The 25,172-nt window shown below is 39.6% G+C and overlaps 1 pseudogene; it reads right to left on the bottom strand.

Annotated features, from left to right (window-relative positions):
• Positions 1 to 8,253: 8,253 nt before the first annotated feature.
• LOC128579028 (GPN-loop GTPase 3-like) lies at positions 8,254 to 10,597 on the bottom strand (annotated as a pseudogene).
• Between the last annotated feature and the right edge of the window lie 14,575 nt (positions 10,598 to 25,172).

The following is a 25,172-nucleotide window of genomic DNA, read 5'->3' as shown; positions in this document are numbered from 1 at the left end:
GAGAATCGCTTGAGCCCAGGAGTTGGAGGTTACTGTGAGCTGTGATGCCACAGCACTCTACTCAGGGCAACAGCTTGAAGCTCTGTCTCAAACAAAACAAAACAAAACAAAACACACCCTTTCAGTGATCCAAGAACTTGGTTTTTGTAAATTTGGAAATCATATTCATGACTCTTACAACAAATGAGGTTTAGGATGACAAACCCAGCAGCAAGACAGATCAGCAGAAACGTTAGCTCATGTAGCGAGAATAAGATGGAGTCAGTCAGGCTAAGGCGGACACAACACAACTGGTCTGGTCAGTTTAGATTCTACGAGCCTTTCATCTCAGGTCTTCAATTCTTGTTTTGTAAATTTTGCTCCCATATACATCTTGAGTAGCTAAGGATGATTGATTTAGGAGATTAACTTTCGAATTAGAAATATTGTGATCATGAGTTATGCTGATCATAGTTTATTATTGTTTATGGTCTTTGCTTTGAACCTTTATGTATGAAACTGTGGTTTTGGAAATGGAAGGGCAAAACAGTGTCAGAGATGCTACTCTGACTGTTCTCCAGAAGTGCTGGCCATATGATAACAAAGCTTTTTAGACGTAATCCTCGTGTCTGCAGTTGGCTGATAGTGACGGGCATCCAGACCCTCTAGAAGAGGCACTAGCCTGGGGAAATCCTCAGTAAGGAGTTATCTCTTCATCCTATACACAGAAAAAGTAATCAAAGAAAGTTTAGCAAAAATATCAACATTTTCATTTCCCTCCTCTTTTTTTAACAGATACTTTATATTGTCTAAAGGCTGGGGCCTTCGCTGAAGGCTTGGGTCTTCTTTTTCCATGGGATAACTATTTAGTTTGGTTTGATGGACCCAAGGTTTTACATCTGATAATTTTAATGAGGTGTGAGTTGTTAGAGGTAATTCATAGAGTCTCTTCCATTTCTCTGCTTCCAAATGAGGCAAGGATCTGAAAGAGGTGAATTCATGCATAGCAGTTAACATCTGACTCACTCATTTGATGAAATTGCTTTAGTCTGCTTTCTTTACTCATGGTTATAATATCATATTTACCTCAAGATGCTAGAAAGGGTCTTTTATAAATGATTCTGTAGGGATCTAACTTAAACCTGCTTTTAGGGGCTGCTTTATCCAGAGGAGGGCAAATGGCGACAACCAATCTCACTTTATATGGGTTTCTCGCTTCAATTCCAAAATGTAAGAATTGGCTTCCTTGCTGGATTGTCTCTACTACAAAGGGGTGGTCTGTTACAACTCTTGTAAAATGCCCAGGTCACCATAAATGTACTTCTGGGTGCTATCAACCATGGCATGCCTGCTGATATGCTCAGTCTTTGCAGCTGACTGCCCACAGCATCCATCACCAACATGCCATTTTCCATGTGGTTGGCCTCATCCCTGTACTGCTGATGCTTATTATCCCATTGTCCTCAGAGCCCTGTTTCTGTACTACCCTGGCATATGCTTGTTAGGAACTCAGCAAAGGCCTGCATGATGTAGGTGAAAAGCCTATATGCCTCTGTACCCACCATTCTGAGAGTGAGCAAGGACAAAGTCTTTCTTTACACAAACAGGAAGAAACCGAGGCAGAACTCTGTTGAAGCCGTTAAGCCTGATCACTGAGGAGGTGAAATTCCTGTGATCAGAAGCTGGCCCCAGAGGCTTAGGTGTGCAAGCATGTCATCGGTATGTCTTAGGAATCATGGGCTGTGTCTTAGCAAGATAGTGTTAACTGCCTCCAGATGGTGAAGGGCCCAGAGGGCAGGTGAAGAATCAAACTTTTCCCCCACAGCAGTCTTGTGACTTATTGGTTTACAGGAAAATGGCTAACAGCATGTTTTTCCAAGATTACTATTTTTAAATATAACAGAAAGTTTAGAAGAATGAGTATCAGTTGCTCAGTAGATTAGCAGACTCCAAGGAAAGGTTAATTTGTTTTTACAATATACCTATGAAGTGATTGTATGATTATTGATTAACAGTGTGTATGTGCAGAATTGGCTATATATTCCAGGTAGAAATAAAGAAGTTTGCTACTTGCCACCATAGGAGCTTGTAGTCCCCTTTATTGCATACTATTTCAATAAGCAGGTCTACACTCTGCATCATCGACCACTTGAAAGAACCACACGCAACACATGACCTGGGCCAGTAGCTCCTGGCAGGAGCCTATGTCAAAGTGAGTTCCTTTGGAAAGATTCTGGTAGCTTAAGATGCCCCTCTTCCTTTAGGTAGTACAAGCCTCTACCTAGCCTGAAAATGTATCTCCTAATACAAACCTGGGTGTCTGAGTGGAATTGCCAGTCACCAAAGTTGTGTTCCCACATGCAGGGCTCCCTATGCAGTGAGTCACCTTTCTGTTCTTGGACTGCCCCAAGCAAATAAACAGTTTATTGCAAGTGGGATATTCTCAAATAATAACCCACCAAATCCATTAAGAGGCATCATGCCCCTAATGTGTGCATTCATGCAGGTGCCCCAGAAGAGGCTGAACCAAGGCCTCAGGCAGGAGAATGAGTTCGTGACAATCCTGTCCCCATTTAAATATGCCATTGCACATATTGAACCTTAATCTTTAGTTTTATAGAGGATCTAAATCTAGCCAGTGTATCAACGCTCTGAGGAACTAATAATCTCCAGCAGTTTCCTTAGCACAGTGGTTCTCAACCTTCCTAATGCTGCAACCCTTTAATACAGTTCCTTATGTTGTGGTGACCACCAACCATAAAATTATTTTTGTTGCTACTTCATAACTATAATTTTTCTACTGTTATAAATTGTAATGTAAATATCTAATATGCAGGATATATTTTCATTGTTACAAATTGAACATAATTAAAGCATAGTGATTAATCACAAAAAACAATATGTAATTATATAACAATATGTAATTATGTAACAGTCTTCATATAACAACAGTAAACTAAATTGCTACATTTTGCGACAGTTTGCATAAAAAGCCAACATCAGTGGGAAAGTTGAGATTGCATATGTCTCACCAGATCAGAAATTCTCAGGGCAGTCTTTGCAAAAACACAATGAAGATCATCTTCCACAATTCTACTTCTGTATTTAGACTTGATAACCAACAAATTGGAAAACCCTGTTTCACAAAGATATGTTGTTGGAAATGGAAGGAGAAGGTGCAACACAGTCTCAGACAGAATAAGATATGGCTGCGAACACTTGATCCAGAATTTTGTAACTGGTAGTGTAGAGAAATCAGTTCTCACTGCATCACTGTTAATAAGTTCAATGAACTCCTCTTGTGCTGTCTCAGGAACTTCCTCAACTTTGACTGGGAATGGGCTTCTGGCAAATGCAAATGGGGTGTCAGGTAGATTTGGAAAGTACGATGAAATTTCGTCTGCAAGCATGTGCAAGTGTTCTTTCACAGAAATTATCATCGTAATCCTTTTGTCTGGTTTAATGCCATGTTCCTCAAAGAAAGCAGGTAAGGTAGGCAACATATAAATTTTATTTTCATCCATTTTTTTTTTTTTGCCAAAGCTGAAGTTTCATTTGGAATGATCAAATCTTTTCAGACAAATCAAGGCATGTTGCATTTGGTTCTTGCAGTGATAAGTTTAACTCATTCAAGATGGCAAAGATGTCAACCAAATAAGCTATTTTCTGCAGTTCACTTTTATCGCTGAAAAGTACTTCAAATTTCAGTCTTGCTTTCTGATTAAAAAACATTTTGAGTTCATCACGAAGCCCAAAAACATGTTTTAAAATTTTTCCTCTCGACAACCATCTCTGTGAAATAGCAGAGCATTATTCAGTGCATCCATCTCATTGCACAGTTGTGAAAACAGACGACTGTTTAAAGTGCTCGCCTTTACAAAATTGATAGAACTTATGACGCTTTTCATTACTTCTTGTAACTCTTGAGGCAGCATCTTAGTTGCTAATATATATATATATATATATATATTTTTTTTTTGTAGAGACAGAGTCTCACTTTATGGCCCTCGGTAGAGTGCCGTGGCCTCACACGGCTCACAGCAACCTCCAACTCCTGGGCTTAAGCGACTCTCTTGCCTCAGCCTCCCGAGTAGCTGGGACTACAGACACCCGCCACAACGCCCGGCTATTTTTTGGTTGCAGTTTGGCTGGGACCGGGTTTGAACCAGCCACCTTCGGTATATGGGGCCGGCGCCTTACTGACTGAGCCACAGGCACCGCCCAATTGCTAATATTTGCCAATGAATCATACAGTGAGTTCTGATGACTTTTGGTGACTCATTCAGTACCAAACATTGAAATCCAGATCGACATCCTAGCATAGGATGTGCAAACAACACAAACCTTTTCCCAAGAGATCTTATGCTCTTTCAGAAATGAACCAACTGTGTCAAATACATCATGTGCCGTAGTTGTCATTTCAAGAGGTTTGCAAAAAAGAAACTCATCTTTAAATTTGCCATCATTAATATACCTCACGTAAACCAGTAACTGTGAACAGTTTGCAACATCTATAGACTCATCAAGCTGGATACTAAATATTGGAAGTAGAGCAGATTTAATTTCCTGGATTACCTGGTCAAGAATATCAGTAGACAGGTCATCAATTCTTCTGTGGACAGTGTGGTTAGATAAGAAAATTGCACTCAATTTCGTAACAAATTCATCTCTGATCATAACTTGAACAATGTCTTTGGCCACTGACAACAGTAAATCCTCAGCAGTGATGTGAGGTTTCATAGCTCTGGTGATTCTGAGTGACTCCTTTGCCTCAGCCTCTCGAATAGCTGGGACTACAGGTGCCCACCACAATGCCCAGCTATTTTTTTTGTTGCAGTTTGCCAGGACTGGGTTTGAACCCGCCACCCTCGGTATATGGGGCCGGTGCCCTACCAGCTGAGGCACAGGAGCCACCCCTATATTTTCTTTTCTTAATGTTCTTCTCTTATCATGGGATGGTTTGCCAATGAAAATAATATATAACAATAGCTTTAATTGCAACGGACCGCCCTGTCGGTGGCCTTCAGTCCGAGGGAGTGCAGGGAGAAGGAACGAGGAAAGTTGAGAGGTCGGCGCAGGAAAAATGACAGACTGCCACACAGCATGTGATGAAGGAAGCAGCTGTAAATTTATTGGGTACACATGTTGGTATTTATACATTTTTACAGAGCTTACATAATGCAATCTTTTTGCTTACGTGCGCGGGTTATCTTTGCGTTTACAAGTGTGATTTATCATGTTATGTTTTAACGTTCCGCTTCCGGAGGGTGGCGGTTATTAGTCAACTCTGCCCGCTTTCTCCTATCTCAGTTTCTTATTATTTTTTTAGAACAGCTTGACATCTTCTTTATGTTAATGCTTGACTAATTTTACATTTACTATTTGATCTTATTGTTATTGATAATTATAATTTTAATTTAGAGTAAATTCTTTGACAAGTATTATTTTTCCTATTGATTTTTATTATGCGTGACAATTGGTGAAACAAGATGTTCTGAACAGGACTTTATGGTGGGTGGATGTGTTTCAGTGACTTTGTAACTTATGTAGATAATTTGTATTTCATGTCCTTGGGCTTATCGTCTTAGCTCACTGGTGGGAAAACATCTTTATGTGCTCATTGTTGGTGCCACTGAGTTTAGCAGCTCACAAGGCTGTGCTCTATCTGGATTAGTAGTGCATTGTGCTCATTCTTAGGAAAGCACATATTGACAATTTATTAGAACAAACAGACTTCTGGTACAGGATGACAAACACATGAGTAGACGCCACAATCTTTAAACTTAAGCGGGTAACTGAGCATGCTAGGCAACATTTCTGATGCTGTGCATACTGGGGGCGCTGGGGGCAAAGCTCCGGGGAGCACAAACCACCTTCCCGTCGTTCTGTAACGCGGACAGCACTGCCTCACTACGGCTATATGCCGTGGGTGCGGCACTTTAATAATACAAAAGATGATACATGGCATAGTTCAGTCAATACAGTTCATTAAAATTTGGTATATGGGGCCAGCACCCTACTTCTTTGAGCCATAGGTACTGCCCTGGACATATATATGTGTGTGTGTGTGTGTGTGTGTGTGCCGTAGTTGACAGTTTTACAGTACGTGATTTTATATTTACCCAATGATTATAATTCATGAAGTGTCATTTTACCTCCAATATTGCTGCTTTATTTTTTCTTTCTTTTTTTTTTAGAGACAGAGTCTCACTTTGTTGCCCTCGGTAGAGTGCCATGAGCAACCTCCAACTCCTGGGCTTAGGCAATTCTCTTGCCTCAGCCTCCCAAATAGCTGGGACTACAGGTGCCTGCCACAATGCCCAGCTATTTTTTTGTTGCAGTTTGGCTGGGGCTGGGTTTGAAACCACCACCCTTGGTATATAGGGCTGGTGCCCTACCCGCTGAGCCACAGGCACCGCCCCAATATTGCTGCTTTCAACACAGCAGCTGCTTTCTACACAGTAGCTGCTCTCTACACATGTGTGACTGGTCTGCATAAGTACATTATGGCGCCAACCCTGTCACATTCACCTGTATTTGTATGGGGTGTTATGTGATGGGCTTGGCACAGTGATGTCATCACGCCTTGTATTGCATGTGGACGGACCACCTGGAGACGGATAGAGGAGTGATGTCTTGGTTCCTAAGACCATCAGGAATATGTATTTTCTGATGGTCTTAGGCGACCCTTGTGAAGGGGTTGTTTGACCCTCAAAGGGGTTGTGACCCACAGGTTAAGAACCATTGCCTAGCAGCTCTGCCAGTGGCCTGATTTCTTTTGCAATGCTGGCCATCCATTTGGGTTCAGTTATGTGGGAAAGGGATCCTCAAACCTTAGATATCCCCTTAGCATAAGCATGACCATTTTAGTGAGGCAGCACTTAAAGAAACAGGGCTGAGAATTGAGCCAAAGTTCAAACCACAGAACAGTGGCCACAAAGGAGGCCTAGAGGTTGAGCCATAGAACAATGGTTAAAGTCCTACATCTCCAGTATATTCAGTTAGGGCAATCACTCCAGTAAGATGGCAGAGTGTGGAATTTCCACCCCAATAACAGCTTCTCAGTAGGAGATAGTTCCTCCCATGGCTACCCCCCATCCACATTCTTGCTATATTTTGCTATAGCTTGATAAAGATGCTTGAAACCAGGAGGGGCTGGGCTGACCTTGGCTCACACTTCATTTCTATTCTTTCCTCCAATAAACTCCCTTTGTCCTGAGACTGGCCTCCTATCTTTTCCTATAACCACCACCCCATTTCTATCCTATGCCTAACATCTTTTAAGCCATGGCCTATATTAGGGCATTATTTCAGTGGCTTACTTAATATCCTTATTTTCTATCATCAGGAGCTCTCTTTCTTTCCAAATGGCACCACGGACATGCACAATGATAAAAATATACTTAGAGTCTGCCTAATGTTTATCAGTTTCCTCTGGGTAACTGAAGAGCTCTGATTAAGGAATTGGCAACAAACATAGTCCTCAGTTGCAGTGCATTTGTGACTGCCACATATCCAGCTCTTTGCTGTTCATAAAGCTCTTCTGCCAGTGAAAAGATTCAAAGACTCATTCGCTTCAGCTGGTACAGGGTGACAGGACTGAGAATAGACAAGTCTTTAATAACAACTCACAAGTAGTTGCTATTGCCCAGAGGCAAAGAGGCCATTTTCTTATAATATTGTTCAGTGGCTTTGATGAGTATGACACTGGTTGTGGGATGTCCCCCAGCATCTACATGAAGGCTCCAAGTCTCATTCCTTGTTTTTCGTATTATTTATTAATTTATTCAAATTTTAGTTATTTTTAATGTTTAATTATACAAATAATACATTTTCAGTGTAGGAAAATCAGAAGATACAAATGAGCAATGATTTTATATTGTTCCAAAGTTTTCTCTTGGACATACATGAACATGTTATTCTAATTCCTGGCCCTCAAAAGCAATACAAACGGTAAAAATAAGATCAGACTAGCCTTAACTGTAGCAGAGGTAGTAATTTATGTTATATACAAATCTATGTGCAATCATCTCAATTTGAGCTTTTAAAATCTAAATTGTTGCTGTTGAAATAATACTAAAATATTATTCTTTAAATAGCAACAATTTCAGAATAACTCAGAACTTGATTCAGACATGCTTCTGATAAAGAGCCAAGTACAATTTTTCCATTAAAATAAGTATATATCTGCTATTGCATACTTTGAAGAGAAAGAAAAACGTCCTGCTGGTATGGCGACAGCTCTTCATATGTAGTTATTTTCTAGTATACTCTTCATCCACCCTGGCATTCTTGAAAATATTCATTAAACATAGAGGAAGACTCATCTTCACATTCCTTTGGTTCTTTAAATTCCAAGTCTTCACTATATTAAATGGCAAAATCAATATGCTCTAATACAATTTCATGCTTTCTTCCTCAGACTGAGTATAAGGTAAATATCAAACCATGCTATAGTGATCAATCAGTCCGCATATAGCATTAGTCAAGTTTTTAAATTTTTTGTCTTTTTTTTTTTTAATTAGAAACAGAATCTCACTTTGTTGCCCTCAGTAGAGTTTTGTGGCATCACAGCTCACAGCAACCTCCAGCTCTTGGGTTTAGGTGATTCTCTTTCCTCAGACTCCTGAGTAGCTGGGATTACTCAGCACCCACCACAATGCCTGGGTTTTTTTTTTTGCAGTTTGGCTGGGGCAGAGTTCTAACCCTCCACTCTTGGTATATGGGGCCGGTGCCCTACTCACTGAGCCACAGGCACCACCCTACAGATAATTTTATTCAATTTTAATTTAAGGCAACAACAACCTAAGCAAGCAGATAACCTACACATTGGGAAAGGATATTTGCATATTTGAATCAGACAAAAGCTTGATAACTAGGATCTACAGAGAACTCAAATAAACATAAAAAGAGTCAACAGTCCTTTATATCATGGGGCAAGAGAGATTAATAAAACTTTCTCTAAAGAAGACACACAAATGGCTAATAAACATATAAATTTTTCCTTATAGTCCTTGTAGAATCTTCTAACAAAGAATACCTATCTGCATCTAGAAATTTCTCAATTTCCTTTTTTGCTTTCTTACTCATTAGATCCATTTTTGTCATGATGTTAACTTGTGGAATTTCTAGAGAGATCATGACACCCAAGGCTGCCAAAATGGCAGAAATGAATTTGAATGACTCCACCATGAGCTGAGAATCAACAAGAAAAACTCCACAGACTCAGAACTCCCACTAATCCAGAAGCTGCACTAGATGTTTCATCACAGGCAGATGAGCATACAACTCAGTCTGACCTGGACAGTCAAAAAGGATGCAGTTATTCTCTACATGGCCAAGACAGCTCTCTAGCCAGTCAAAAATATTGGCAATGTAGTCCACGCAAAATACTCATTCTTCATTGGTACTGAACTTCCAAGAATCATCCTCCATCACATTATCCACGTCAATCAGTTCCCGGATGTCAGCTATCACAGAGTAGTTGAAGTGTTCTGCTGTTGGATCTAGGTTTACAATTTGGAATGCCCAGGTGAGGGCTTCACACAATAGGCGCTCTTCTGGCTGGCTGTGGGACCCATGACCAGCTGCACGTAGTGAGGTATGTAGGCTCTCTGGCTTTCTGAAGCTGCCAGCCACACTTCTTTCAGCTTTCGTGGGATGGCCACTAGTATTATTTAATTTCTTTCTGTAAGACAGGTAACTCCAAAGTGGAGAAAGTCATAAGACTTTGCATTAGTTTTTCAAAGTCATCTTGACAGTCTGTGGTTCAGATCAGGGGCCCCACATCTTTCCCTTTCAGGATCCCATACAAGGGCTTTACAATATTGGTCTAATGTTTGGGCTAATTTGGAATTCCAGATAACTAAAGTGCTGTTTGTAAATCTGTCCAACTGCAGATTCTACAAGTCCCTTGCTAAGCTCTCATAAAACAGGGCAGATAGTTATTTTATTTTATTGTTCTCTTCCTTATGATATTCTTTTTTTATCATCATTATTGTTTTTATTTTGGATTAATATAAGGATATAGACAATTAGATTATATTGTTTGCATTTGTTAGGTATTGTCTGAGTTGTAGTTGAGTCCTTAACCTAGGAGGTGTGCCATATACCCTTACATTGTACCCATTAGGTGAAAACTTAACTTTCCACCTCCCTCTCCTCTTCTCTCCCTCCAACTTAACTTGATTGCGCTTTTCTCTCATGTGGGCATGTTACTGTTCATCTACTAGTTTTAAATTAGTATTGAGTACATATGTTTCTTGCTTTTCCATTCTTGAGGTAAACAGAATGTTCTTTTCTTTTTTTTTTTTTTAATAAACAACAAAGAGAAAGTTTAGAGGACTTCCAAAGAGTGTTGAAAGTGGGTCCCTCTCATGATGGAGAGGTGATAGAGATGAAGATGCAAAGGCAGTACAGAAGTATAAATACTTCTTACTTTGAAATTGTTTGCAACTTTTTCATTGGCTTCTCTGTGCCCTCAGGTATTATTGTTTTTTTCCTATTGGTCATTGATTATTGCCTTTCTATTGTTGATTGCTTACCTAGGTTACCTTATACTCACATCCTTATGGGTCCTCCAGATTTCCTGGTTCCACAAACCAGGCTTCCCTTCCATTCCCCCTCGAAGTTCCTTTCTGTTTCTTTTTTTGGCCAGGGCTGGGTTTGAACCAGCCACCTCCAGCATATGGGGCCGGCGCCCTACTCCTTCGAGCCACAGGCGCCGCCCCGAAGTTCCTTTCTGAATGTCTCTTCTTATTCCCTCCCTGAAGAGATATGGCCCTGAAATATTGAAGGGAAAATAGACAACAACTGCTCTTAGCTACTTACTGTTATCAAAAGCGGGCATTGGCCTACCTATTGGACCATCCTCAGGTTAACTACTCTAAAAGGGTTTTGGAGGTCAGAAGTTTCTGGCCACTTGGTCAATAGGTTCTGTTAGGTAATTGCCCCAGAGAAAGCCCCTTCCTGACTGACTAACCAAGATTAGCTGTCTCACTCTTAAAGTTACAGCTACCCGCTGAAAATTTCAAACTTATGACCTGCCCCTAACAGCTCTTCCCACCAAAGCAGTAACTCCTTATTGGCTATTCTACCATCCCGTCATCATTCTAACACTTTCCCTAACCGAACCTATATAGCTCACTCTCTCGCTCTCTCTCTCTCCCCCTTCCCCCTTCCCCTCTCTCTTCCTCTCTCACTGTCTCTTCTCTTCTCTCCTCCTCTCTCTCTCTCTCTTCTTTTCTCTCCTCCTTGGTGGTGCTCTGCAGCATCCCTCCCTCGCCAATAAAAACATTTCCTACAAGCCTTGGTGGTCTGTGAGATCTCTGCTGGTTGAGTGCCCCCCTTTCAGGTACCATGAGTATTTGCTGGAATCCTTGCCTACCACCATCTTAATGCGGAACTGTTGGAGTCTGGAAGACATAAACTTGGATCTAATGTGGAATCTGGGGAATGCAGTTGTCATCTGAGAATCTTTTTCCTGGGGCTTTTGTACCAGAAAAAACTTGAAGTTTTTTCCTTTCCATGTTCTGCTGCACCAGAAAAGATGTTTGTGTCAGGGCTTCTGTTTCCCTGAATCCAGTTGATCTGGTTTGATTATTAGGCTGAAGTAGAAAGTTCAACCAAGGCATGATAGTAATTGAAAGCAAAAATGAATGGGAATAGAAAATAAAACTGGAGCAGGACAGCTGTAGAGGAATGGACACTATGCTTGCAAAGGACAGTTACTGATTCTTATCACATTAAAAGGAAACGCTGAGAGCAGGGCAGTCTCCTGGCAATCCAAGAGACATTTTGTGACTTGGGGGCAATCCCCCAAGTAACTCAGTGTTCCAGAATGAGATAAGATTGGTCACTCACTAGTAAGCAAGTGTTAAACATGATGCTTAGTAGTTCTTCATGAGGGTTGTGGGGAAAGAACACATGAGGAGAGCACGTGGCAATCGTTATGCATGCAGACCTTGTATGTAATTACCTTAACTCTCCACACCTGTTGTGTATAACCTTAATAAATAGCTGTTGTGGCGGTGGCTCTGGGCTACCCTGTACTTAAGGTTAGCCCGCCTCCCGCAAGCTCGTACTTCTAATCTGTGTCACGCCAGGTTCCTTCCTGTGGCAACTGAGACCAGGGCCTTAGGGGTCATGACAACAAGCATCATGAATAGCGAGCAAAAGTAACATGTACAAGTCTCAGTATGACAGAAACATTTTATTTAAGAAGAATAAAGGGAAAGTTTAGATCACTTCCAAAGACAGTTGGAAGTGGGTCCCTCCCATGATGGAGAGAAGGTGAGAGAGAAAACAAGGAGAATGTTCTTTAACTCCACCCAGGAAAACACAAGAGATATAAAATCTCCAGCTTTTTAATGACTGAATAGTAATGTGATGCCTCGGTATTTGTTTACATTTCTTAAAATTGTATTGGCTGTTCAGTTTTTTTTTTCTGGTCCCATAGGAAACAAAGTACTATTTTTTTCAAGTTCTTCAAAGTTTGATCTTGGTGCTTTGATGGGGACTGCATTAAATCTGTAGCTTGCTTTGGGCGCTATGGACATTTAACAATATTGATTCTTCCCAGCCATGACCAATGGTATGTTCTTTCATTTTTGTTTGTTTGTGACAGAGTCTCACTTTGTTGCCCTTGCTAGAGTGCCATGGTGTCACAGCTCACAGCAACCTCAAACTCTTGGGTTTAAACAATTCTCTTGCCTCAGCCTCCCAAGTAGCTGGGACTATAGGCACCTGCCACAACACCTGGCTATTTTTAGAGGTGGGGTCTCACTCTAACTCAGACTGTTCTCAAACCCATGAGTTCAAGCAGTCCACCCACTTTAGCCTCTCAGAGTGCTAGGATTATAGGCGTGAGCCACCAACACTTGGTCCTGTTCTCCCATTTGTTAATATCTACTGCTATTTCTTTTCTCAGGGTATCATAGTCCTCTTTATATAGATTCTTTATGTTTAGGTATATTCCCAGGTATTTCATTTTCTTTGAATCTACTGTGAAGGGTATTGTGTCTTTGATTTGATTTTCAGCTTGACTGTTATTGGTGTATTTGAAAGCTACTGATTTATGCACATTGATTTTTTTTTTTTTTTTTGAGACAGGGTTTCACTTTGTTGCCCTCAGTAGCTCACAGCAACTTCAAACTCTTGGGCTTAAGTGATTCTCTTACCTTAGTCTCCCAAGTAGCTGGGACTACAGGCACCCACCACAATGTCCAACTGGTTTGTTTGTTTGTTTGTTTTGGTTGTAGTTGTCATCATTGTTTGGCAGGCCTGGGCTGGATTTGAACCCACCAGCTCCGGTGTATGTGGCTGGTGCCCTGGCCACTGAGCTACAGGCACCAAACATATGCACATTGATTTTACATCCTAAGATGTTACTGTGTTCTTTTTTTGTTTCGGGTTCATTGAATGTACAAAGAATTAGGTTACACTGATTGCATTTTTTAGGTAAAGACCCTCCTATAATTGTGTTCTGCCCCCAAGAGGTGTGCCATACACTATGACCCCCCCATACCTCTCCTTCTCTCCTTCTTCCTCTCTCCCTGCTCCCTCATTCTCCTGCCCTCCACCTTGAATTGATTTGAGTTTTTCTCTTATGAGGGTATGTATTAGATCATCTACTGGCTTCATATTAGGGAAGGAGTCTCATGGTTGTATCCTGGAGTTTTCTAACTATAAGATCATGTCATCAGCAGATTGAAAGTTTGACCTCCTCTGTTACTTTTGGATATACTTGATATCCTTCTTTTGCCTTATTGTATTGGATAGGACTTCAGCACTATGTTTAATAGTTCTGGACCTATGTTTAATAGTGGACATCCTTGTCACGTTGCAGTTTTACATGGAAATGCTTTCAGTTTTTACTCCATTCAGTATGATATTGGCTATGGGGTTTATTGTAGATGGCTTCTATCAGTTTAAGAAATGTCCCTTCTATGCCTATTTTCTTGGGTCCTTGTCAGAAAACGATGCTGAATTTTGTCAAATACTTTTTCTGTGTCTATTGTGAGGATCATATGGTGTTTGTTTTTGCTTCTGTTTATGTGGTGAATTGCATTTATGGATTTGCGTATTTTGAACTAATCTTACATCCCCAGAATAAAGCTCACCTGATTGTGATGTATAATTTGTTTAATGTATAGCTACATTCTGTTTGCTAGGATTTTACTGAGTATTTTTGCATTGATATTCATTAATGACATTGGTCTGTAGTTTTCCTTGTTTGTTGTGTCCTTTCCTGGTTTTGGTATCAGGATGATATTTGATTCATAAATAAGGAGTTAGGAAGAGTTCCTTTCTTCTCAGTGTTTTGGAATAGATTCTGCAATGTATGTACAAGCTCTTCTTTGAAGGTTTGTTAGAATTCTGGTGAAAAATTATTTGGTCCAGGACTTAGTTTTATTGAGAGGTTTTTTTTTTTTTATTGTTGCAGTTTCAGTGCATGATACTGGCCTTTCAAGAGTTCCTTTTCCTCTCAATCAATGCAGAAAAAGCTTTTGATAATATCCAGCATCCCTTCATGATCAGAACACTCAAGAAAATCGGTATAGAAGGACATTTCTTAAACTGATAGAGACCATCTACAAAAAACCCACAGCGAATATCATATTGAATGGAGTTAATTTGGAATCATTTCCACTCATATCAGGAACCAGACAAGGCTGCCCATTGTCTCCATTGCTTTTCAACATTGTAATGGAAGTTTTAGCCACCGCAATTAGGGAAGAAAAGGCGATCAAGGGTATCCATATAGGGACAGAAGAGATCAAACTTTCGCTCTTCACAGATGATATGATAGCATATCTGGAAAACACTAGGGACTCTACTACAAAACTCTTAGAAATGATCAAGGCATACAGCAGCATCTCAAGTTACAAAATCAACATTCATAAATCGGTAGCAATTATATATACCAATAGTCAAGTTGAAAAAACAGTTAAGGACTCTATCCCATTCACAGTAGTGCCAAAGAAGATGAAATATTTGGGAATTTGTCTAACAAAGGATGTGAAAGATCTCTATAAAGAGAATATGAAACTCTAAGAAAAGAAATACCTGAAAATATTAACAAATGGAAAAACATACCATGCTCATGGCTGGGAAGAATCAACACTGTTAAAATGTCCATACTACCCAAAGCAATATATAATTTCAACGCAATCCCTATTAAAGCTCCACTGTCATACTTTAATGATCTCGAAAAAACCATACTTCGTTTTATATGGAATCAGAAAAAAACTCGAATAGCCAAGATATTACTCAGAAATAAAAACAAAGCAATAGGAATTACGCTACCAGACCTCAGACTATACTACAAATCAATAGTGATCAAAACAGCATGGTATTGGCACAAAAACAGAGAAGTAGATATCTGGAACAGAATAGAGAACCAAGAGATGAATCCAGCTACTTACCATTATTTAATCTTTGACAAGCCAATTAAAAACATTCAGTGGGGAAAAGATTCCCTATTTAACAAATGGTGCTTGGTGAACTGGCTGGCAACCTGCAGAAGACTGAAATTGGACCCACACCTTTCACCATTAACTAAGATAGACTCTCACTGGATCAAAGATGTAAACTTAAGACATGAAACTATAAAAATACTAGAGGAGAGTGCAGGGAAAACCTTTGAAGAAATCGGTCTGGGCGAGTATTTTATGAGGAGGACCCCCCGGGCAATTGAAGCAGCTTCAAAAATACACTACTGGGATTTGATCAAACTAAAAAGCTTTTGCACAGCCAAGAACACAGTAAGTAAAGCAAGCAAACAGCCCTCAGAATAGGAGAAGATATTTGCAGGTTATGTCTCCGACAAAGGTTTTATAACCAGAATCCACAGAGAACTCAAACGCATTAGCAAGAATAGAACAAGGGATCCCATCGCAGGCTGGGCAAGGGATTTGAAGAGAAACTTCTCTGAAGAAGACAAGCTCGCGGCCTTCAGACATATGAAAAAATGCTCATCATCTTTAATCATCAGAGAAATGCAAATCAAAACTATTTTGAGATACCATCTAACTCCAGTGAGACTAGCCTATATCACAAAATCCCAAGACCAGAGATGTTGGCATGGATGTGGAGAAAAGGGAACACTTTTGCACTGCTGGTGGGAATGCAAATTAATACATTCCTTTTGGAAAGAGATATGGAGAACACTTAGAGATTTAAAAATAGATCTGCCATTCAATCCTGTAATCCCTCTACTGGGCATATACCCAGAAGACCAAAAATCACATCATAACAAAGATATTCATACCAGAATGTTTATTGCAGCCCAATTCATAATTGCTAAGTCATCAAAGAAGCCCAAGTGCCCATCGATCCACGAATGGATTAATAAATTGTGGTATATGTACACCATGGAATATTATGCAGCCTTAAAGAAAGATGGAGACTTTACCTCTTTCATGTTTACATGGATGGAACTGGAACATATTCTTCTTAGTAAAGTATCTCAAGAATGGAAGAAAAAGTATCCAATGTACTCAGCCCTACTATGAAACTAATTTAGGGTTTTCACATGAAAGCTATAACCCAGTTACAACCTAAGAATAGGGGGAAGGGGTAAAAGGAGGGACGGGAGGGGGGAGGTGGGTAAAGGGAAGGGGATTGGTGGGATTACACCAGCGGTGCATCTTACAGGGGTATATGTGAAACTTGGTAAATGGTCTGTGAAGCTAGTGAATGATGCCCCATGATTATATCAATGTACACAGCTATGATTTAATTAAAAAAAAAAAAAAAGAGTTCTGTTTCTTCCTGATTAAGTCTAGGGAGCTAGTGTGATTCCAGTTATTAGTCTATTTCCTCCATATTTTCAAATTTCTGGGATAGAGTTTTAGGTTTTGTTTGTTTGTTTGTTTGTTTTGTTATATTTTATTTCATTTGGTAGTAATCAGTGATGATCTTTTTTATCTCTGTGATATTTGTTGTTTTCCCATTTTGTGTTTCTGATTGAAGTTAGAGATCTTTGTTTTCTGTTTCTAATTAATCTGGTCAAAGGTTTATTGATTTTATTTATCTTTTCAAAGAACCAACTTATTGTTCTGTTAATCTTCTGTATGGTTCTTTTGTTCTTGATTTCATTTAATTCTGAACTAATTTTGGTTATTGTTTTTTTTCTTCTGCTAAGTTTGGGATTGGATTGCTCTTCCTTTTCCTGTTCCTTGATATGATAATATATTCGTTAGGCTGTTGATTCACACTCTTTCTATTTTTTAGATGTAGGCATTTAGGGTGATACATTTCCCTCTTAGGACTGCTTTTTCAGTATCCCACAGGTTTTGATAGCGCCTGGTTTTATTGTCATTTTGTTTTAAGAATCTAACGACTTCCTTTTTTATCTCCTTCTTCACCCAGATGTCATTTGGTAAAATGTTTAGTTTCCATGACTTTGTGTGCAGATGGTTTTTTTTTTCTTTTTCTTTTTATTATTAAATCATAACTGTATACATTGATATGATCATGGGGCATCATACACTCACTTCATAGACCATTTGACACATTTTTATCACAGTGGTTAACATAGCCTTTCCAGCATTATCTCAGTTACTGTGCCAAAACCTTTACATTCTACATCTACCAAGTTTCGCAAATACCCCCTGTAAGATGCACCACAGGTGTGATCCCACTGATCCCCCTCCCTCTACCCACCCCCCCTTTCCCACTTCCCCCTATTGTTAAGTTGTAACTGGGTTATAGCTTTCATGTGAGAGCCCCAAATTAGTTTCATAGTAGGGCTGAGTACATTGGGTACTTTTTCTTCCATTCTTGAGATACTTTACTAAGAATGTTTATTGCAGCCCAATTCATAATAGCTAAGTCATGGAAAAAGCCCAAGTGCCCATCGATTAATAAATTGTGGTATATGTATACCATGGAATACTATGCAGCCTTAAAGAAAGATGGAGACTTTACCTCTTTCATGTTTACATGGATGGAGCTGGAACATATTCTTCTTAGTAAAGTATCTCAAGAATGCAGATGGTTTTTGTTGAAGTTGAGTTCTACCTTTTTTTTCATTGTGGTCTGAAAAGATACAAGATATAATTTCTATTCTTTTAAATTCATTGAGATTTGATTTGTGATCTAGGATATGGTAAATTTTGGAGAATGATCTATCAGCTGACAAGAAGAATGTACACTCAATATTATTGGGGTAGTATGTTCTGAATATGTTAAGCCTGTTTGTTCTGGGTTCATATTTAAATTCAGTTTCCTTGTTTAGCTTTTGCTTGGATAACCTGCCCACTTCTGTCAGCAGAGTGTTGAAATCCCAGTTTTCATGCCTTTTTAGAGTAACACATTGTTCTGACTGGTTAGGGTTCATTTTTTACACCTGGGAACATTTAGGTTGGGTGCACAAAGATTTAGAATTGACATGTCTTCTTATTGTATTGTTCCCTTGACAAGTATATAGTATCTATCTTTGTCTTTTTCTACTTTTGTTGCTTTAAATCCAATTGTATTGGCAAATAAGATTACAACATCTGCTTTCTTCTGATTTCCATTTGCTAAAGTATTGTTTTCTAGCCCCTCACCCTGAGTCATTTTTTGTCCGTGGACGTTAGATGTGTTTCCTGAAGACAGTATATACATGGTGTGTGTGTGTGTGTGTGTGTGTGTATTTTAATCCAGTCAGCCAGACTGTGCCTCCTCAGTGGGGAATTTAGGCCATTCACATTTATTGAGAGAATTGATAAATATCATGGGGCTCTATTCATCTTCTTTTGGGGACATTTTTGCCTACTTTTATCACAGGCTGTTGTGTTAGCTAGGCTTTCTCCTCTGGTCTCTGGGTGTCTTTACTTTGCTGGTGGTCCATTGTGATGGTCTGTGTATAGTATGGGTCTGAGTACTTCCTGTAGAGCTGGGCTTATAGTGGTAAATTTCCTCAATGTTTGCTTGTCAGTAAAAGATTTGATTTTTCTATTGAATATAAAACTTAGGTTAACAGGATGCAGAATCTAGTTGTTTTGTTTGAGAAGACTGAATACAGGTTAGAACTCTCTTCTGGCTTGCAAAGTTTCTGCTAAAAAATCCACTGTCAACTTAAGGTTTTTGCTTTTGTTGGTAAGCTTCTGCTTATTCCTGGCTGCTTGCGTAATGTTCTGTTTTGTTTTGAACGTGGCCAGGTTAATTACAATGTGTCAAGGAGATGCTCTGTATGAATTGAGATGACCTGGGGTTCAATATCAATCTACAAGGGCTGTGTCTGAATGTTTGGTGATGCCTAGAAAATTTTTGATTATGATATCCTCTAGGAGGGCTTCCAGGCCTTTGAGACTCTGTTTTTCTCCTTTAGGGGTAGAGAGGATATTATTTTATAATTCACAATATCTGACCCCATCTGTAGACAGATCAACAATTCAGACTTAATGAATTATTTCAACTGTCATGTGTATGTGAAGGCGTCATCTGGTTGTCATTACCTATACATTACTTTTACAATGTTTCAGCTAACTGCAACTGTTTTCTGCATATGCAATATTTGTAGTAAATTTTCAGAATACAAATTCAATACATTAATCTCAGTGAATTTTAAATTGCTACAAATAAGGTATAGAAAATAATTTTCATAAGATAACATAGCCTATTGAAACTAATTTTCTTGGAGTCCTAAGATGTCTAATAAATGACATAAAATGATAGTCCTTTATTAAGTTCCATGAAATTTACAATCATGTTTATTTGTTTGTTAGTGAACTGAAGAAAATATACTACTAAAATCTGAAGAGCGCACAAAGGTCTAAATATAGCCATAATGTTTTACAAAATGCTCCTGGGAAGCCTTATAGAATGAATGTTCACATACCCCTCTGACATCAATTTTAATTAGAATTTAATTAAAATTCTAATACCAATGTTTAAGATGGTATTAAGAGGTGACATTTCTGACTCCGTGTCTGTAGCACAGTGGTTACAGTGCCAGCCACATACCCCTAGAGTGGCGGGTTCAAACCCAGCCCGGGCCAGCGAAACAACAATGACAACTGCAACAATAACAACAAAAAAAAGGTGACATTTCTGAGAAGTAATTAGTATTATATGAGATCATGAGAAAGTTCTACGAATGGAATTAGTGTCCTTATGAGATGATGTACATAAATGTCACTTTTAGATAACAGAAATGCCATGTAATTATTAATATTATTTTATTTTAATAAAGCATGTAGTAAAAGTATAATATTTGACTACGTCAAGATGTTGTCATGGTTGTCCTATGTGATTTAGCATTACTTTGCCAAGTCCAGATAATAGGAAACAGAATAGACTTAACCACTGTAACAAATTCTCCACTCTTAAATATGGATAAATTTTGTAATTCATAGCTACCATACATTTTAAATAAAAAATATATTCATTTTCTACAGTGAAAATGGAAGAGATAATTTATTATTTTCCCCGGTACAATTTTTGAGTAAAATCTTTGAAATTCCATTTGAAATAATCTCCCCTATCCCCCAAAAGAAACCTCAAATTGTCCTCAGAATCTTACTATACATGTTCAGGGAACGTAATAATGAAAATCTGAATTTTTAACAAATAAAATATAAAACTAATATTTACTTCTGAAATCCACTACTTTCTTACCTCTTTGAAATTCATTTTATCTTTTAAGTCTATTGATAAAATACATTTTTATAAATATAAATTTATATTTAATGGAAGACTGAGCCTGAAATAAGAAAACAAAAAATTTTAAGGTGGCAAACACAGGGAGGGGCAGGACTGACTATAATACAGACACATCTGACTCCAGTGTCAATAAGGTCATCCTAACGTTGGGAACATCCTCCCAACCCTATTCTGCTCAGTGAGGTGCTCAGTGACCACCCTCCCAGGAGACACTGCACTGTGCCTAAAGTGCATTTTTGGATTATACGTTTTTGCAACACCTTGTTAGAATGGGGTTTCCTTGTCCTTTTAGAAAGTTTCCCCCCCCTTTACAAGTGAGAAAATCCAGAGGGCAAGACTCATTTCTGCCTTTCCCCCTCAAAACTAGCATCCAATTGGCTGAACACCAGTCAGTCTCCAAATAAGGGAATCCAGTGAAGAGGGAATAATACCTTAACAAGCAAAGAGGTTACCTTTTTTAGGTGGAGGGATACCAGGGGACTACTCTTGGTCCCAGAACATGTAGCTACTCTCAAGAGAGACTTCACCCCTACGATCTCAGGCTGTTCTCTAGCAGATGACTCAGGGACATGTCTGCTAGATGGCTGCTGTAGGCATCTTGGTTTATTCTAGACAGTTATGAAATACAGAGCCATGAAAATACAGGAAGGTGGCTGAGAGCACATCACACTGCAAAGTTTCCAAAAGGGAATTTGAATTCAAAGACATTCTGTACCTGGGAAAAATAAAAGGGGAAGCAGTACAAAAACATTTTTATGGCAGAGTGTCAGGGGATTATTCTCTGGTTTCCTCTCAAGTGAAATGTTCACAGTAGGAAAATATTATTTTAACACACTGACTGCCACACTAGGAAGAAAAATTCCTTGGGGCCATGGTGTGTTATTAGATCAAGAAATGTGTGAGTTATATATGCTTCACAAGGCTCCAGGCTCATAACTAGCATGTTAAATACAAGTCACATAGTCGTTAATGTGTTAAAAATGCCTTTCATTTCTTTGCATAAAAATGACAAAATGCTCTGTCCATTTGAAATGCTGCATGACAAACAAGTAATCCACAATGTTTTCAACTGAAGAGAGGAAATTGGCATTTGGGAATGTAGAGAAGGAACTGGAATTCTAGGGACTTGTTGCTCTCCCTAGTAGGAGCTAGGTTAGGGGAAGAGGATGATGAATTTGAGACCCTGTTTCCCAAATATCTGAAAGACTAAAGGTATAATGGGTGGGTGATCCCTGGAGAGAAAGGAGGAACAAGGCCCCATGGACCACAGCTTTACCTATGCAGGAACACTTCCTCCCACCAAGTTGCCACCCTCCACTGAACACCCTCCTGTCTTTCCTGTACAATCAGGGGAAGTCACAGGGCTGCCAGCACAGAGATGCCCAGAGAGGGCTCTGGGGGAAGTCATGGTTTAGAGAGTGGATAGGACATCTGGGTTTGGGTTGCTGGCCCACCTCCAGCATGTGGAGTAAGCTGTACCAGGAGAACTTGAACAGCAGATTTTGGATCTGTGGGTAAGCCTATCCCAGCACAGGTGATTTCATCCAGTTCCACCTAGCCCACTTGCCCTCTCAGGACACCGACTAGGCATACTAACAATTCCCAGCTTCTGAGTTGTCCAGAAGTCCTCCCTATGGCTTACATGGTCCCTAAAGTTTACGGAGGCTGTAGTGGAGCAACCTGGGGCCTCTGGAAGCAGACAAGAACTAGCCACGGAGTTCTCCTGTAGCAGTAGAACCGGCAGGCAGAGACAAGTTACCATCATATTGAAGAAGACCACTCCCCTCTCTGGCAACACGTCTGATAGGACAGTTCCACCTTAGCTTCTGGAGCCACACACCCCCAGGCCCTGAGGGGGCAGGAGATGTAATCGGTCTCAGGGCTGAAGAGGGCCAGGATGACAGGTACTCAAATGCAGTGCTTTCTTAGGCTGGGTTTCCTCTCTGCTCTGGAACCTGATCCCACTCAGAGTAGCATTTGAATTTAGCCTTGGATATAATGTTATATCTATATATGAGAGTACATTTATATATTATTCACAAATGGAAACAATGGCAATTGTTTTAAAATTTCACAGTTTATAACAATCTGACCTCTAGACTTTTTTTTTTTTTTTTTGAGACAGAGTCTCACTATGTCATTCTCGGTAGGTGCTGTGGTGTCACAGCTCACAGCAACCTCAAATTCTTTGGGCTTAGGGATTTTCTTGTCTCAGCCTCCCAAGTAGCTGGGACTACAAGCACCTGGCACAATGCTCAGCTATTTTTTGGTTGAAGTTGTCATTGTTGTTTGGCAGGCCCAGGCTGGATTCGAACCTGCCAGCTCCGGTGTATGTGGCTCGCACCCTGGCCACTAAGCTACAGGTGCTGAGCCTGGCCTCTAGTCTTTGAGGAGGTAGCCCTAGCTACGAAAAGAGAGGCAATCCCCTAGGGCAGCAATGTACAAAGATACAGAATGTGAGCTCCGTGTGTCATTTAAATTTTTGTAGCAGCCATATGAAAGAAAATAAAAAGGTAAAATTGATTGTACTAATTCATTTAACCCAATATATCCAAACTATTATCATTTAAATATGGAAAAATGGAAAAAATACTGAAGGATTTTTTTTCCATATATTGTTTTTTCTAATTTCAAGTTAATATGAGGGCACAAATTTTTAGGCTGCACTGTTCTCTATTCTAAAGTAAAATTTAAATTGAAGAAGAGCCCCTCACTTGGGGGTGGGGGTGTGATGAACAACCTCACATTGTGCACATTAGGTGAGATCCCGCCAATTGCCTTCACTCCTTCCATCAATCACCCTCCCTCATTCCCCATCCCCTATTATTAGACTATATTTCTGTTTTACTATTCATATGGGAATGTAGTTTTTTCCATATTGGTTTCAAAAATAGTATTGAGTACATGGGAATTTTTTTTCTATTCTCGAGATACTTTATTACGAAGAATGTGTTTCAAGTCCATTCAGGATAATAGAAAAGATGTAAAATCTCCATCTTTTTAATGGCTGAATAGTATTCCATGTTAATTCATTCATAGGTTGATGGGCATTTGTGTTGCTTCCATGACTTGGCAATTGTCAATTGAGCTCAATTGAGCTGCAATGAACATTCTGGTGCAAATGTCTTTGTGGTGAACTTGAATTTTGTTCTTCTGGGTAGATGCCTAGTAATGGAATTGCAGAATCAAATGGAAGGTCAAATTTTAGTTCTTTAAGAATTTTCCATACTTCTTTTCATAAAGGTTGTATTAGTTTTCAATCCTACCAGCAGTATAGAAGTGTTCCTTTCTCTCCACACCCACACCAGCCTCTGCAGATTTGGGACTTTGTGATGTGGGCTAATCTCCCTCGAGTTAGGTGATATTTCAGAGTGGTTTAGATTTGATTTCTCAGATGATTAAAGACGATGAGCATTGTTTCATATTTGTTTGACCATTCATCTGTCATTTTCAAGAAGTTTTTGCGCAAGTCTTTTGATCACTTATAAATGGAATTGTTTGCTCTTTTCTCTTCTTTCTTTTTCTATCTTTCTCTCTCTCTCTTTCTTTTTTTGAGACTGATTCTTACTTTGTTGCCCTCAGTAGAGTGCTGAGGTGTCACAGGGCACAGCAACCACAATCTCTTGAGCTGAAGTGATTCTCTTTCCTCAGCCACCTGAGTAGCTGGGACTACAGGTGCCTGCCACAATGCCCAGCTATTTTTTTCTTTTTTTTATTGTTGGGTATTCATTGAGGGTACAATAAGCCAGTGACACTGATTGCAATTGTTAGGTAAAGTCCCTCTTGCAATCATGTCTTGCCCCCATAAAGTATGACACACACTAAGGCCCCCCCTCCTCCCCCCATCCCTCTTTCTGCTTCCCCCCCATAACCTTAATTGTCATTAATTGTCCTCATATCAAGATTGAGTACATAGGATTCATGCTTCTCCATTTTTGTGATGCTTTACTAAGAATAATGTCTTCCACTTCCATCCAGGTTAATACGAAGGATGTAAAGTCTCCATTTTTTTTAATAGCTGAATAGTATTACATGGTATACATATACCACAGCTTGTTAATCCATTCCTGGGTTGGTGGGCATTTAGGCTGTAGAGATGAGGTCTCGCTCTGGGTCAGGCTGGTCTCAAACTCATGAGCTCAGGCAATCCACCTGCCTCAGCCTCCCAGAATGCCAGGATTATAGGTGTGAGCCACCACACCCGGCCTGTTTGCTCTTTTCCTATTGATTAATTTGACTTCTCTGTAGATTCTACTTATCATGCCTTTGTCAGATTGATAACATGCAAAGATATTCCATTCCACAGGCTGTCTGTTTGCTTTAGTTGTGGCACCCTTAGCTGTGCAGAAGCTTTTTAGCTTGATCGAATCCCATTTATTTATTTTTGGGGTTGCTGCAATTGCCAGGAGGGTCTTCTTCATAGATCTTTTCTGAGGCCAATATTGTCAAGCATTTTCCCCACACTCTCTTCTACAATGTTTATTGATTTGTGTCTTCTTTTTTTTTCCTTCAGTTTTTGGCCAGGGCTGGGTTTGAACCTG

This window comes from Nycticebus coucang, chromosome Y (assembly GCF_027406575.1).
Source record: "Nycticebus coucang isolate mNycCou1 chromosome Y, mNycCou1.pri, whole genome shotgun sequence".
In the NCBI taxonomy this organism is placed as follows: Eukaryota; Metazoa; Chordata; class Mammalia; order Primates; family Lorisidae; genus Nycticebus; species Nycticebus coucang.
Note: the sequence above shows the minus strand (reverse complement) of the source record. Positions and strands in the feature narration are given on the sequence as shown.